The sequence below is a fragment of the Miniopterus schreibersii genome (assembly GCF_964146895.1).
Source record: "Miniopterus schreibersii genome assembly, chromosome: X".
NCBI lineage: Eukaryota > Metazoa > Chordata > Mammalia > Chiroptera > Miniopteridae > Miniopterus > Miniopterus schreibersii.
In genome coordinates this window covers 33,352,949-33,369,862 of record NC_138104.1, presented here as the reverse complement: position 1 = coordinate 33,369,862, position 16,914 = coordinate 33,352,949, and the positions used below count along the sequence as shown (strand labels likewise).

The 16,914-nt window shown below is 37.3% G+C and overlaps 1 pseudogene across 1 annotated transcript in view; it reads right to left on the bottom strand.

The window, feature by feature from the left end:
• The window catches only part of LOC308550923 (ubiquitin-ribosomal protein eS31 fusion protein pseudogene), a 1,162,334-nt pseudogene that overhangs the window by 1,088,851 nt on the left and 56,569 nt on the right, over window positions 1-16,914 (bottom strand). The window lies entirely within an intron of this gene.

The window sequence follows — 16,914 nt, the reverse complement described above, 5'->3', positions numbered from 1 at the left end:
TTGACACGGATTAGAAACACTAGCAAACCAGCCAATTGAGAGGGAAAAAATTGTGATTTGGCTTTATAAAAGTGTTGGTAATTAGTGTCGTTTATTTGAAGTGCCTACTATTGATGCCTAATTATCACACAGTTCAACAACAATTATGCATATTATTAAATATATGCCTTAATATTAACTTTGTGATACGTCGTGTTTGGTTATGGCACTAAATTCCATACATTGCACTCCAACCTTCCTGGTTCACCTCTCTGGTTACCTAGTCACAATTTAGGAAACATGAGAAGGAACAACAGAGGATATCAGGTAGGTATAGTTTTATGAACCTGACTGAGTGATAACTGAGAAGGCCTGTAAGAGGCGTATTTTCAAGCAGAAGAGGGCAGAGGTCTGCACGTGCCAGTTTCATCAGAGGTCGGGTGCCAGGCTTCGCAGGTAGCCCTCAGACCTCAGTTTGGTGAGCTGACTGAGCAGATGCCAAGGAGAGCAACACATGTTCACCTTCAATAGCCCCTCCCCCTGCCCCTGCCACCATCAGCTGGCTGTAGGGCTGGTCATATTAATACCCAATAAACTCATTCTAGGGCAATTTCAAGACTGAAATGTATTAACTAGATTGGCTGATCTCTGCAAAAATTCTGTTGACTCAAAGAAATACCCAGTGCGTTTTTAAAGAGAAATGAAGATAAAGGTCTGGCTAGTTTGTATCATTTGGTGACATTATTATAAACAATACACTGAATTCTCTCAGATGGTCTCTGATGATGATCTTGAAAATCCAGAAAAGTGGCAACAGCCTCCTGTGCTGTGAGCTCCATACTAGGGATCACAGTCTTTGCCCAGATAATAGTTCAGAGAGAAGCGAGCCTACACCTTGATTCAAGGGGATTCTTCTTACTCATAAACGTGCATCTAACTCCAATTGTGACAAATAAGCGCCTGGCTGTTTCCATTTGGAAGGCTGTAAATCATCATAGTTCATTTAATTAAATAGCCAAGGCTCGGCTCTGATTATACAGAATATCCTAGTTACTGTACCTCCCTCAAGCAGTATCCATTTTGAATTATACTGAGTTGAACAGGAATAATTCAGACTTTTGAAAATACCATTTTCATTTTTCCTTTTTCCAGACACCTTCTTGCGCTCCAATTAATTTTTGTAGCCTCTAGCTTCACTTGAAACATTACTTCCGATGTGCCAAGTACATGCTGTTGGTGTTCGTTCTGCCTTTAGCACAGAAATATTGGTAGCGCCAGCCAGAATGTGTTAAAAAATGTGTTAATGCAGGTAATTCTCAACACTATCCAGGTGGTGTGAACATTTATGTAAGGAAAGAAATCTCTTATATGCAATAGAACTAATCTAAAAAATTTTAGGTATATTTTCTTAATCATCTCCCAAGGATATTTTTTTCATTGATTTTAAGAGAGAGAGAGAGAGAGAAGAGCATCTATGTGGGAGAGAAACATCCATCAGCTGCCTCCCGTACTTGCCCTGACCCAGGTATAGAACCTTCAACCTAGGTATGTGCCCTGACTGGGAATCGAACCCACAACCTTTTGGTGTACTGGACATGCTCCAACCAACTGAGCCACGCAGCCAGGGATGATACAAAATTTTTGATGATGGAGAATTATTAAAGAACATTCTTGGACTCCTTTCTCCCACACACATTGGCAGCATTAGCAAGGCCTTAGCCCTCCAAGCAATTTATATTTATCAGATTACATCATTTAACAAGAAATTACTGAATTTAATAGTGATAAGTTCCCATCTTCAGCATTTGTAAGTGGAAGACTGTGTAAGTTTTGTCTCGCGTAGTATTTTAAGGAGCTCAGACTTCGGTGCAATGTCTATGCCAAGAAGGTTCTGAAGAGTTTTCCAGAACTGTAGGTGCAACAATCAGCATTTCATTTGCAAAGCAGGCCCTGAGCTTTCTCTGTGACATCATTTTACTCTCATGGTCCATGTTCTCGAAGGAATAGGCCTTAACATTTTTTGTGCAACCCTTCCTATACCTGCCACACGCTGGCTGGGGTTTTTGTTTGGTTTGTTCGTTTTTTGTTTTGTTTTGTTTTGCTTCTCAAATGAAAAAATGTACTAAAATCCCAGGACTTGCTGATCGGATCAGGCTGAAGCTTCTAAAGAAATTGACCGAGGCTCCTGGTTAATGGGAGCTACTAATTACCTGCAAAGATCCAGGATGTGTGTTCATTACTGGAGTTAATTTACTACACAATAACGACTGACTGTTCACTCCAAGGAAGCCAAAGACATTTGTTTTAAATAGTTCTTCCTGGGGGCATTTGATTCGACAGTGAAGCTATAACTCAAGCAACATGAACGGGAAGAGAAGGGGAGACATAAACACCAAACCAAAAAAGTAGGAAATTCCGAGAAAAGATAATTGTAGGGAGATCAGCATTAGCAGGAAAAACAACTGATTCACAGATTCACTTACCTAACTTTACAATGAGTATTGTGGCACCTTTCCGCCTTCATCGTCACTAGAGCAGATATGTGACAGATGGTTTAGCACATGCTGGGAATATCATAAATATTTGTAGACCTGCCTTGATTACTTTTACTATATTAAACTAGTTCTTCCAAGGAGGGTGGAGAGTTCCGGTTGCTAATTGGATGTTAATTAGGCAATGAAAATTTGTCCTTATAGCAATTGCATTTTGCAATTTAATGTTACTTTTAGTAGAATAAACTGAGGAAAACTGGCTTAAATTTGGGGGGAATGAAAAAGAGTATTTTTCATCTAGGATATATTTTGGATTCAGTGCGTTAACTGCTTTATCACTTGCCCAGGTCACATTGTGGTCAATGAACTTAGGCAAGTACATGGCATTAAAATCAGGAGAAATATAACATCAAACTCAGTAGTAGCATCAAATGACTGGTCTATACTGAAGATAGATTTTGGGGAAGAATTTGGAAATATTTCAGGGCACAATTCCCTTTAGTCCAAAATTCAGCTCAAATGTCACCTTCTCTGTGAATGAAGTCTTTCTTGCAGTCTCCCTCCAAAATGAATGAATAACAATAGGTTATATTTGTTCTTTGTGCGTACATTTATTTTTCAACTTAGTACACTGTAACCTAAGCATTGTTATACTCCTCTCTCTTTTCTATTAGGCTTTGTTTTCTATCAGGCACAGTATCCAGACCATACTAGACATTAAATATATATTTGGTGAATTTAATCTGATTTTCTCTTCTATGATCAATTTAATTGAAAAATTTGGTCCCATTTATTGTACCTAGAACTTCCTACACCATTCACCTCTCTAATTCTGAACAAAGAGAACTTACATTCAGAATGTGAATCTGGGGGTCTTTAGAGATTCGATAAGTGCCTATGAATTGGCAATATTCTCTCCTTTTTCACCTCCACTCTCTGCACTGCTACAAGATCTTGCTACTTAAAAGCCATTTCCATGTGCAGAACCTTTAATAGGGGTATGTGTCAGCATAATTATCTTCAATGTGAGTTAAGGTGATTCCGCACAGCTTACTGTATTTGTTTGGACTATTTCTGCTGAATGTGACAGATAATTCAAAGTGGCTTAAAAAGGGGATTGGGGCTACTAGCTCACCTACCTGAAAATCCAGGTACAAGTGGATCCAAGTAGGAAAATGATGTCATCTGGAAACTGTCTCTCAGTCCTGCTGTGTTCAGTGTTGGCTTCATTTTCAACCAGGCATAATCCAAATGGTGGAAAAGATAAACCAAAGCATCTCCAGAATTATGTTATACCAGCTTGGCAGTACAAGCACCGAAAGATCGCTCTCTCCCAATAGTTCCAGTAAAGGGAATTTCTGTCTCTGAATTTGACTATTCTAGGTACCTCCCATAAGTGGAATCATACAATATTTCTTCTGTTGTGTCTGATTTATTTGACTTAACCTTTTCAAGGTCCATCCAGGTTATACCATGTACTGAAACTTCATTCCTTTCCAAGACTAAGTAATATTCTACTGTGTGTATATATATATATGGCACATTTTGTTTATCCATTCATTCATCCATGGACATTGGGATTGCTTCTCCTTTTGACTATTGTGAATAGTGCTGTTATAAACATTGGTGTACAGATATCTGTTCAAGGGCCTGCTTTCAGTTATTTTGTATCTATGTCTAGGCACAGAATTGCTGTGTGGTGGCTTGATATTTAACTTTTTGAGGAAAACCAAATTGTTTTCCACAGAGGCCAGCACCATTTTACATTCCCACTGGCAATACACAAGGATTCCAATTTTGCATCAGCCCTAACACTTATTATTTCTGGGTTTTGTTGTTTTTAATAATAACCATCCTAAATTATAATAATAATAGCCATCCTATTGGATATAAAGTGGCATCTCCTTGTGGTTCGTTTTAAAATTTATTTTCATTGTTGAGAGTGTTATAGATGTCCCCCCTTTTTCCCCCTCATTGCCCCCCTTCACCCAGCTCCTGTCCCACCCCAGGCCTTCAGCACACTATTGTCTGTGTCCCTGGGTTATGCATATATGTATATAAATTCTTTGGTTAATCTCTCCTCACCCCACCCCCACCCCCCAGCCTTCCCTTTGAGATCCCTCAGTCTGTTCCATGCTTCTATGTCTCCAGATCTATTTTGTTCATCAGTTTATTTTGTTCATTAGATTCCACATATGTGTGAGACTTGTCTTTCTCTGCCTGGTTTATTTCGCTTAGCGTAATATTCTCCAGTTTCCTCCATGCTGTCCCAAAGGGTACGAGATCCTTCTTCTTTACAGCTGTGTAGTATTCCATGATGTGAATGTCCCATAGCTTTTTTATCCACTCCTCTACTGATGGGCACTTAGGCTGTTTCCAGATCTTAGCTATTGTAAATAGTGCTGCTGCGAACATATGGGTGCATATATTCTTTCTGGTTGGTAGTTCAGGCTTCTTAGGATATAGTCCTAGAAGTGGGGTCACTGGGTCAAATGGAAGTTGCATTTTTAATTTTTTGAGGAAACTCCATACTGTTTTCCATAGGGGCTGCCCCAGTCTGCATTCCCACCAGCAGTGCACCAGGATTCCCCTTTCTCCACACCCTTGCCAGCACTTGTTGTTTGTTGATTTATTGATGTCAGCCATTCTGGCAGGTGTGAAGTGATACCTCATTATAGGTTTACTTTGCATCTCTCTGATGAATGGATAAAAAAGCTGTGGTACATTTATACCATGTAATACTATGTCATTATAAAGAAGAAGGATCTCCTACCCTTTGGGACAGCATGGAGGGATCTAGAGAGTATTATGCTAAGTAAAGTAAGCCAGTCAGAGAAAGAAAGTATCACATGATCTCACTTATAAATGGAATCTAATGAACAAAATAAACTGATCAACAAAATAGACCCAGAGACAATGAAGCATGCTACAGACTGACCTGTATCAGAGGGAAAGGGAAGGGGTTGGGAAGAGATTAAACAAAGAACTTATATGCATATATGCATAACCCAGGGACACAGACAATAGTGCAGTGAAAGCCTGGGGAGGGGGAGGGGACAAGGTAGAAAGAGTCAATGGCGGGGGGAAGACATGAGTAATACTTTCATCAATAAATATATATATTTTTTAAATTACCATTTTAATTTCTTTAGAATCTGTTATGATATCATCGCTCCAATTTCTGATATTTTTAAGATGTTTCTTCACTCCTTGTTCCCCCTAATCAGTTTGACTAAAGATTTATAAATTGTACTGATTTTTATCAAAGAGCCTGCTTTTGTTTACATCGGCTTTCTGTATTTTATTTTCTGTTTTCTATTTCATTGCTTTCTGTTCTGATCTTTCTTTCCTTTCTTATACTTACTTTAAGTTTAATTTGCTCTTCTTTTCTAGTTTTTTGAGACATTTTAAATTATGCAACATATAGTTGGGTTTACCTTTTTTCTCGAATCTGACAGTCTCTTCCTTTTAATTAGCAGAGTTAACTCATTTACATTTAATATGTTTCTTATTGTGATTAGGTTTGTTTACCATCTTTCAGTCTGTTTTCTCTTTGTCTTATTGCTCTTTGTGCTCATTTTCCTCCATTTTTGTCACTATTCTATTAACTTTTTTAGAGAGAGCTGAAGGGAGGGGCAAGACAGAGAAATATCCATGTGAGAGAGAGAGACATTGATTGGTTGCCTCCTGCACTCGCTCCCACCAGGGCCCAGGATTGAGCCTGCAACTAAGGTACATGCCCTTGACCAGAATTGAACTCGAGGCCCTTCAGTCTGAGGGCCAACTATCTAACCACTGAGCCAAACCAACTAAGACCCACAGTACATTTTCAATGATACAATACCACTTCACATATAATATAAACACCTTATGAGAATCTATTTCCAGTCCTCCCCTCCTAGTCTTTTTGCTATTATTTTCACCCCAAATTTGTTATTTTGTTTGTTTAAATAGTTACATTTTATAGAGATTTAAATAATAATAAAACACTTTTGTATATTTACTGATGTAATTACCATTTTTAATGCTCCTCAGTCCTTCGTATTGATCAAAATTTCCATTTGATATTATTTTCTTCTACTTGAAAAATTCACTTAACTTTTTTTTTCTTGCAGCGTGGGTCTGCTGATGATAAATTCTGTTTTTGAAGACCAGAAAATGTTTTTATTTTACCCTCATTTTAAGAGATACTTTGCCTAAGTAAAAAATTCTAAGTTGACAGTTTTATGTCTCATTTCAGTACTAAAGAGGTTGCTCCACTGTCTTTTCACGAGCAATTTTTTCAACAGAAAATATAATGCCTCCTTACCCTTGTTTCTCTCTCCAAATATGTCTTTTTGCCCTCCAGCTGCTTTTAAAATTTTCTCTTTACCCCTGGTTTTGAGCAATTTACCTATGATGTGTCTTGGTATAGTCTTATTCGGTTTTTTTGTTTTTTTAATTTTGTTAATCTTCTGGGATATGTTAATTTACCAAATTCAGAAATTTTTCAGTCATTATTTTCTCAAATACTTTGTATGTTTCCACTTCTCTCTCCTCTCCTTTGAAGATGTCAATATCATGCATATTAAGATGCTTGAAGTTGCACCACCTTTCACTGATGTTGTGTTCATTTTATTTTATTCTATTTTTGGTAGTTTCTATTGCTAGGTGCTGAAGTTCACCAATCTTTTCTTCTGCTCTGTTTAGTATAGCATTAATGAAAACCAGTGCATTTCTTATATCAGACATTGTAATTTTCTAAAGTTGGATTTGGGTCTTTCATGTCTGTACTGAACTTTTTTTTAATCCTCACCCATTGATTTTTAGAGAAAGAGAGTGGTGGGGAGGAGAGAGAGAGAAACATCAATGTGAGAGAGACACATAGATTGGTGATCTCCCACACAAGCCCCAGCGGGAGTCAGGGATTGGACCTGTAACCCAGGTATGTGCCCTTGACCAGGAATCAAATCCTCGACCTTCCAGTGCATAAGCCAATGCTCTAAGCACTGAGCCATGCCAGCCAGGGCTGTACTTAACTTTTAAATATATGCAATACAGTTATTACTGCTTAATGTCCTTGTCTAATTCTACCACCTGTGTCAGTTCTGGGATGTTTTCCATTAATTGATTATTCTTTTTGTTACACCTACTTGTTTACATTACCAGTATTCATTGATTGGCTGCACTATTTTGTGAATTTTAACTTACAGAGTGCTGATACCTTAAAAATATTTTTGAGCTTTGTTCGAACATGGACTTAAGTTAGTTGAAAACAGTTAGATACTATTGGGTCTTGCTTTTAACATTTGTTAGGATGGACCAGAGCAGCATTTAGTCTATGGATAATCATCCCTCACAATGCTGAGGCAATAGGCTCCTGAGTACTCACTGCTATATGCAGTGAGGTTTTCCAGTTTGGCTTGTGGGAACAGGCACTAAATCTGGCCCTGTGAAAATGCTGGGCAGTTTCTCTCTAATAATTTCATATTCCTATTTCCCCAGCTTCACCTATTGTGTCCTCACACACTATTGTGATCAGTACTCTGCAGAATACCCAAGTGGGACCCTTTTTTAGATATTCAAGTATTTTTCTCTGTCAAGATAACTTCTTGCTGGTACTCTAACCTGTGAGTTTTCTCCCCAAGAACTCAGATACATGTTTTTTTTCATGCAAGCTCCCCCTCGGATCCCCCTCCCTGTGCTGTTTTCCGAAACAATATCAAAGCAGTAAACTGAGACAATTATAATTCTCAATGTATCTCTCTCTCTCTCTTTTTTTTTTTTTTTTTTGGTATGTCATGGATCTCTGTCTTTTATTTCTTGATAGCTAGTGTCTTGAAAACCATCATCTCTCTCTGTCTCTCTCTCTTTCTGTGTATGTGTGTGTGTATCTGTGTGTGTGTGTATGTCTCTCTCTCTCTCTCTGCCTGTCTCTCCCTCCCTCCCTCCCTCCCTCTCTCTCTTTTTCACACACAATGTATTTTTAGTTGAGAGGGTAAATATAATCCCTATTACTCCATTGTAGCTGGAAGCAAAACCCCCAACACTGCACCTTAACAGCTTTCTTCTAAATCAGGCACTAAATGAACTAAAATAATTTTTATTCTCCCCAAAACTCCAAGCATATTGGCATATGGGAAACATGGCCTATTGATTATGTGAATTTTCTCTAGCCAGAGATTACCAGGAACCCACATGTAGTAGAAAAAGTTGAGTTTATTACTCATTGCAGCAAGAGAGAATGTACACCTCCTGGAACCATGGGATAGCTCATAGATTTTTTGGACTTAGCAACTAAAAAGACAGAGAACCCAGTTAAATTTGAATTTTACATAAACAATAAAATATTTTATTATAAACATTTTCAATGCAATATTTGCTACATACTTATATTACAAGGTTATTTATGTATCTGAAATTCAAATTAAAGTAGGCATCCTGCATTTTATCTGGCAATCCTAGTACTATGATCTAAATATTTATGTTCTTTCTAAATTCACACGTTAGAATTGGAATGCCCAATGTGATGGTGTTAAAGGTGGGGCCTAGGGGATGTGATTAGCTCATGAGGGTGGAGCCCACATGAATTCAATTAGTGTTCTTATAAACGAGATCCCATGAAGTTCCTTAGCCATTTCCACTAAGTGAGAATACAATGAGAAATTTGCAATGCAGAAGAAGGCCTTCTCCTCTCCATGCTGGCACCCTGATCTTAATCTTCCAGCCAAAGAACTGAAAAATAAATTTATGTTATTAATAAGCTACCCACTCTGTGGTGTCTTACTATAGCAGCCCAAATGAACTAAGACACCTAGTCTCACTCAGTAAGAGGGTGTTAGAGAAGATTCACTAAAAGATTTGGGCTCCTAAAAAAAAAAAAAAAAAAGAAAGAAATCTCTAGAAGATGAGATTTCCCACATTTAAATGCAAATACCAATTCTGTAATCATATAGAATAGGTTATTAAATTATTGACCTTCTGGATAACCTAAAAAAAAAAAAAAAAGATTTGGCCTCCTGTTAGGTGTTATGAGGTTGCTCTGGATTGGACGCTGTCAGTATCTCAGAGTAATTCTATAAATGTGTAACTTCTTAATAAACTTTACCTACATGGAGGGCACACTAGAACAAAGATAGAGCTGCTGTTGGTAGAGAAGTAGCAGTCACTCAGGTTAGCCAGGTGTGATATGCAGATGGGTACTCCAAAGATGCCCATATTAATTCTTGAAACCATTAAATGTTACCTTAAGTGCCAAAAGGGACTTTGAAGATGTCATTAAGGTTATGGACCTTAAGTAGTTAGTTTATACTGGATTATCCAGACAGGTTCAATGCAATCACATAAACCCTTTTTTAAAAGTAGAGCACTTCCTCCAGTTGGAAGCAGGAGAGATCTGAAGCAAGACATGACTGACCATTAGTAAAGGGAGGGCCAGATGAAAAACATGAGAGAGAATGCAAGAGACCTCTAGGAGCAAAGACTCAGCCCTCAGTTGCCAACCAGCCAAGAAAGCCGCACCTCAGTCCTACAACCAACAGGAACTGACTCCTGCTAAAAAGACTGGATAATCTTGGAAGCAGATTCTTTCCCAGAGCCTCAAGAAAAGAATGCAGTCCTGCTGGTCCCTTCATTTCAGTGTCGTGACTACTAGAGCAGAGAACCCAGGTGAGCCACATTGTACCTGGACTTCTGACATACAGAACTGTGAATTAATAAATGGGTGTCATTTTAAGCTGCTAAATTTGTGGCAATTTGTTATGGCAGCAATATAAAATTAATATGTCAAGAAAGATAGTGTGTTATTTTATGGCTTTATCTATTTTTTTTTCTGAGCTTTGACATAATTATGGTATGGCCTTGTTTTGTGTGTGTGTGTTTTCTAAAATATGTTTTTATTGATTCTTAGAGAGAGAGGAAGGGAGAGGGAAAAACAGAATCATTGATGAGAGAGAAAAATCGATCAACTGCCTCCTGCCCTCCCCTTACTGGGGATCCAGCCTGCAACATGGGCATGTGCCCTTACCAAGAATCGAATCTGTGACCTCTTGGTACATGGGAAGCCTCTCAACCACTAAGCCACACTGGCTGGGCGCATGGTCTTGTTTTCCTGTCATTTCATCATGGTCACAGAGTGACATTGTTTAATTTTGATATGCTCTGAAATTGTGTTCAATTGGAGAACACCAAGACTTTGCTTCAAAGGACAGACAAGCTTGTAGTCACACCAAGACTTGGTTGATAGAACCAGGTTGGCTTCTGAGTGTCAGGAGCTGTTTTTGTCGCTTGTTTGTTTCTCTCAAATATGTAAGTGCTGAGCTACCAGTTAGGTTTAGCCAATTTCAAAATACACATTATTCAAATTAGCGAGTGAGTGAAATTACAAATTACTATGGGTCTTTTAAGCTACTTAGAAACTTTATGGTTAAGTCTGCTGGTATCAAAGGATGCTGTTAAAAATGTTGGATATCTTTCAGGGAATAAAGGTCATTTTTTAATGCTAAGGGTAATTAGAATACAGGTTCCAGGGAGAAATTACAGGTGCCAAAGGGAATGCAATCTGAAACTCAGGAGATTAAAGCCATTGCTTCACATTCACAAGTAAATCTACCAAATTTGTAGTACTTTATTTTTTAGAACAGTTTTAGGTTTACAATGAAATTGAGAGGAAAGTTCAGAGATTTCCCATATTTCCCCTGCCTCACACATGTATAACCTTCCTTTCAACCAAAATCCCTAACCACCTTACCGGAATGGACTTCTTTTATTAACCAAGGATGTACTTGACACATCATAATCACCTGAAGCCCAGAGTTTACCTTAGGGTTCATTCCTGGTGTTATAAAAATGTATCATGACATCCATCCATCATTATAATATCATACAGAGTATTTTCACTGCCCTAAAAATCCTCTGTCCTCTATTTATTGCTACCCCCTCCCAATCTCAGGTAGCCACTGATCTTTTTACTGTCTTCATAGTTTTGCACCTTCCAGAATGACATACAGTTGGAATCATGTAGTCTGTAGCCTTTCTGATTGGCTTCTTTCAATTAGTAATATATATTTAAGGTTCCTCCATGTCTTTTCATGGCTTGAAAGCTTATTTCTTTTTAGCACTGAATAATATTCCATTGTCTGGATGTATCACAGTTTGTTTATCCATTCACTTACTAAAGAACATCTTGGCTGTTTCCAAGTTTTGCCAATTATGAATAAAGGCACTATAAACATCCATATACAGGAATTTGTGTGGACATGTTTTTCAGCTCCTTTGAGTAAATACCAAGGAACTTGCTTGCTGGATTATACAGTAAGAGCATATTTAGTTGTAGGAAACCACCAGGTTTTCTTCCAAGTGGCTGTACCATTTTGCATTTCCACCAGCAAAATGAGAGGACCTGCTACTCTACATCCTCGCCAGCATTTGGTGTTGTCAGTGTGTTGAATTTTGGCCATTCTAATGGGTATGTAGTGGTATCTCAATCTCATTGTTTTAATTTGCATTTTCCTGATAACATATGCTGTGGAGCTTCTTTTCATAAGCTTGCTTGCCATCTGCATATCTTCTTTGGTGAGGTGTCTGTTAAGGTCTTTAGCCCATTTTTTATTATTTTATTTATTTATTTATTTTTAAATATATCTTTATTGATTTCAGAGAGAGGAAAAGAGAAGGAGAGAGATAGAAACATCAACAATGAGAGAGTCATTGATCGGCTCCCTCCTGCATGCCTCCTGCATGCCCTCTACTGGGGATCGAGCCCTCAACCCGGGCATGTGCCCTGACCGGGAATTGAACCCCGATCGCCTGGATCTTATGTGACGCTCAACTGCTGGGCCACCGCCAGGCTGGGCAAGCCCATTATTTAATTGGGTAATTGGGTTGTATGTTTACTTATTGTTGAATTTTAAGCATTCTTTGTATATTTTGGATAGCAGTTCTTTATCTGATGTGTCTTTTGCAAATATTTTCTCCCAGTCTGTGGCTTGTCTGTGAGAAAACAAAAGTTGTATATGTTTTAGAAAGATGTGTCATAGCCAGTACAATTTCTTTAAGACACAAGGGGAAAATATGGTGCTGAATTATAGAAAAGCATTAAAACATGCTACTTGGAATTACTGCTTCAGCTGCTTATTATTGTATGTGGTAAATTAATACTGGGTTATACACAGTACCTCTAAAGACACTGAACCCTTCTTTGCTGCAGTATAGGAGACTCTAGAATTCACAGACTTATCACAAAAGTAAGACTTCTGTCCACACTTATATCGTTATCCAATGAACTCCCAATACTCCACGCACATCTGATAATGCATTAGGGCCTTCAGATCAGCTACAGAACCAACATCATGGAATCTCTGGGGATAGTGTGGATTTTCTAAAATTTCGTCAAGCTCAACTCAATTTTTCTAATCTCCACAGAATCAACCACAAGATCCAAAGACATTCTCATATTTGAGTGAGAGGTGGGTACTCTGTGCCAGATTCCCAGCTAATCTGCACCTCTGTGCATGTTTAATGGATAGAATCACTACTAACAGATGTTATATTTTCCTAGCCTAAAGAAAGTTGATTTATGATTTTCAAATGGCATCTATATTATTAGTGACATTTTAACCTTAGAATAAAGTAAAATACTCCAGATTCACTGAATAGCAATAATTATGACTTATTATTAGTTTTTTTCCCACACTCCAAAGGAATTCTGATGGGAAATCTGTGAACATCAGAAGTATAAAATAAGACCCAGCAATGAATTAATAAAGGATTAAAATATCTGACTTACTGGTGTCTTTTTGGGCATATATTTTCAATGGATGCTAAATCCATTGAGCATAACAAGTAGACTTTGAGGAAATACTCATTTGTTACTAATGGAATATGACAATATGTTTTGATCTCAAATGATATTATATTCAATGAACAGACATGAAAAGTTTGTAAATCATGTTCTGACCTCACCAATAAAATTTTATTATCATTAAATATGGAAAGAAAGAAAAGAAAAAGAAAGAAAGAAAGAAAGAAAGAAAGAAAGAAAGAAAGAAAGAAAGAAAGAAAGAAAGAAAGAAAGAAAGAAAGAAAGAAAGAAAGAAAGAAAGAAAGAAAGAAAGAAAGAAAGAAAGAAAGAAAGAAAGAAAGAAAGAAAGAGATCTAGTTACCAAGTTAATGGGTTTTATGAAAATTTTGTACTAATCTCCATTGAATAACAAATATGGAAACTAACAGGAAAAATCATTGTATTTTTGTCTGAATTTCCAAAAGATAAAGCTAAAAATGAAAAAAAATGATATGATTAAAGTGAAACTTTGAAGACCTACACACTCCCTGAAATCCTGTGAGCCTTATTTAAACATCTAAAGTTTAAAAGTTGCTTTCAGGAGGAGAATTAGCTTCTGGTTTATGATTTCTATAACCAAGTCCGTAATTGAAACTAGCTTTGCTAACTGTAAATAAAGTTCATAAATTCACAGAAATAAAGGATACAATTATTCTTTCCTCCTTTTAAGACACTTGGTTGGTCTAAAACACTCCTACTTGCTGGGTGATAACTTGATAAAAAAAGAGAATAGACTTTCTGAAAAAGAGGCACAAGCTGCTCCTTACTGGAGAGTTTGCAGAAGGCAGAAACAAGATTGCTTTTGAAAGCTTCCCTCCCAGTTCCTACTCACTGAAGATTTTTGTGCTTCACTCCCTGTCTTCCTATCGAACTCCACTCTTGACAAAATCTTGAGATTTCACAACCCATCTAGAACACTCATCAGACAACCAAATCTTAAAACGCTTGGATTTGCACACCAGTGAACTTCCCCATTACACTTCACTGACATCTCTCCTATGACCAATCCCCGAAAATTCTATGTCACTAAAATGATTCTAAGTCTTAATAATCCCCTCATGGACCACGACCCCCTAGCCTTCCGCATCTCCCATACGTTCATTCCATCTACACATGGTTTTGGGTCTCATGTTCCCTTGATCTCTTTATTCTTTCCCAGTTGACACTATATGTTTGTTTAGCGCTTGCTACGTGGCAGGCACCATGCTAAGTACTTTATGTGCATTATCTTATTTGATCCTCAGAAAACTTACGGAATAGGTACTACTATCATCTTGTATTTTATTGAATTTATTGGGGTGACATTGGCTAATAGAATTATATAAGTTTTAGGTGTACAATTCTGCAATATACCATCTTTGTATTGTATTGTGTGCTCACCACCCCAAATCAAGTCTCCTTTTGTCACCATTGATCCCCCCTATACCCTCTCCTACCTCCTCCCACCCCCTTCCCCTGTGGTAATCACCGTGCTGGTTTCTGTGCCTATGAGGGTTTTTTTGCTTAATCCCTTCACTTTTTTCACCCAGCCCCCCAACCCCCTCCCCTCTGACAGCTGTCAGCCTGCTCTCTATCTATGAGTCTGTTCCTATTTTGTTTGTTAGTTTATTCTGTTCATTAGATTCCACATATGAATGAAATCATGTATTATCCTATTTTATGGGCAAAGAAACTGAGTCACAAAGAGTTAATTAATGGCAAATTTGGGGCTTGAGTATTGACTTTCTAACTGTAAATCCTGAGTGTCTGTTGGATACTACTTTATCTTCCCTCCCTATACCTTTTCCTGTTTCCCTCTTATACCCTTTCACTTTTATTCATTCCTTTTAGAAAACAGTTCAAATATTCACTATTCTCTTTAAGATCACAATTCAACTTCTATGCCGAGCTGTAGGAGATGTCCTCCAATTTCACTGAGAAATATGAGGTGTTATGATTTTCTCAAGCTCCTATTTCTCTGTCTACAAATTTACCCATATCTACAACCATTGCGATTAATATACAATTCTCTAGACTCAAAGAATAATGATTTCTTTACCTACCATTACAAACTGCCCAAATTAAATGTTAAAGGATCGGTGGACATCCCTGATCCTTGACCTCCTCTTGGGCCAAGACTCAAACTTGTTTGCTCTTCCAAATAAGTTTTTTTAAAGAGTAATCTGCATATAATGCCTATGCTTTCTTATACTTTCCTGGTTTCTCAGTCTACTGTCACTTTTTTTTTTTGTTTCCACCATTATATTAAAACCAGTCTAGGTGAACTGACCAATAGCCCCCTAATTGTCAATTCTAATGGGCGTTTTCTAGAATTTATCCTGACGATCTTCCCTCCTGAACTTAACATTGATGATACCTGCATTAATTGTTCTTCCTTGGCTTCTGTGACCCCCAAACTCACCTAATTCTTCTCAAAGTTCTCTACCACTTTTTCTTTTTCCATAAGCTCATTTTCCTTTTCTAGTCCTTAAAAGTTAGTTCAGAAATAGATTTACGCACACACTATCATGTCAGTATAAAGGATGGACACCCAAGTCAAGGGATTTCCTATGGTTTCATTCTCTTTTTGGTTGAATGCCTCCTTCAAAAGTCTGTGAGCTCTTTTGGAGAAGGCGCATGTCTGACTCCTGTACAGTGTCTGGGAAACAGTAAAGCATTAAAATGTGTATTAAGATAATTTGTTTTTAAATCTTTATGTAAATTAGAATATGTTTTCCTTCTACAAGTTTGCAACGTTTCCCATTTTCTTAAAAGATATTAACCCTTCACTTATTTTAACACTCTTAATTCTTACAAGAACACTGTGCATTAAGCAAGAAAGATAATCATTCTTGATTCAAGAAGGTTGAATAATTTATCTAAACAATGTATCTGCCTATTAAATACTGGATTCAGACCTAAATTCTAAGTGGTTTTCTTTGCATGCTTTTCTTTTCTTTTTAAAAAATTTATATTTATTTATTTTTTGAGAGAAAGAGAGATAGAGGTTTGAGAGATTTGTTGTTCCACTTATTTATGCATTCATTGGTTGTTTCTTGTATGTGCTCTGACTGGGGATTGAACCCATGACCTTGGCATATCGGGACAATGCTCTCACCAACTGAGCTAGCCAGCCAGGGCTAAAATCAAAGTTAAATCTAGAATGTGAGACAATAAGTGCAGAGTATACAAAACTTTAAAATCAACCCCAAACTAAATATTTCAAAAACAACCACCAAAAATGGTAGATACCAATATATTAATATTAAATGTATGTCTTCATGAAATTATCTAGCTCTAAAAATGTCCCAAGCACAATTTAGAATATTAAATTGCCAAGCACATAAGCTAAAGTAATTGCATATTAAAGATCACTGACAGCTACTAAACCATGCATTAACTTTAAGAGGTATCACATAAATGCACTTTATTTAGATATCTCAATTCAAACCCCAGGGAGTTGCCATATAGAACCTAAACAAAGTATCTTACTATTTCTAATTCCCTGGTGATTTAAGTTTATAACTCACAAAAGGAACATATTTTTAGGCAGAATGATATTTCACTTAACATTTGAGGAAAGAATTTTCCTACCTATAAAAAGTGTTCAGTTTAAATGACCAGCATGAGTACTTGAACACTGAC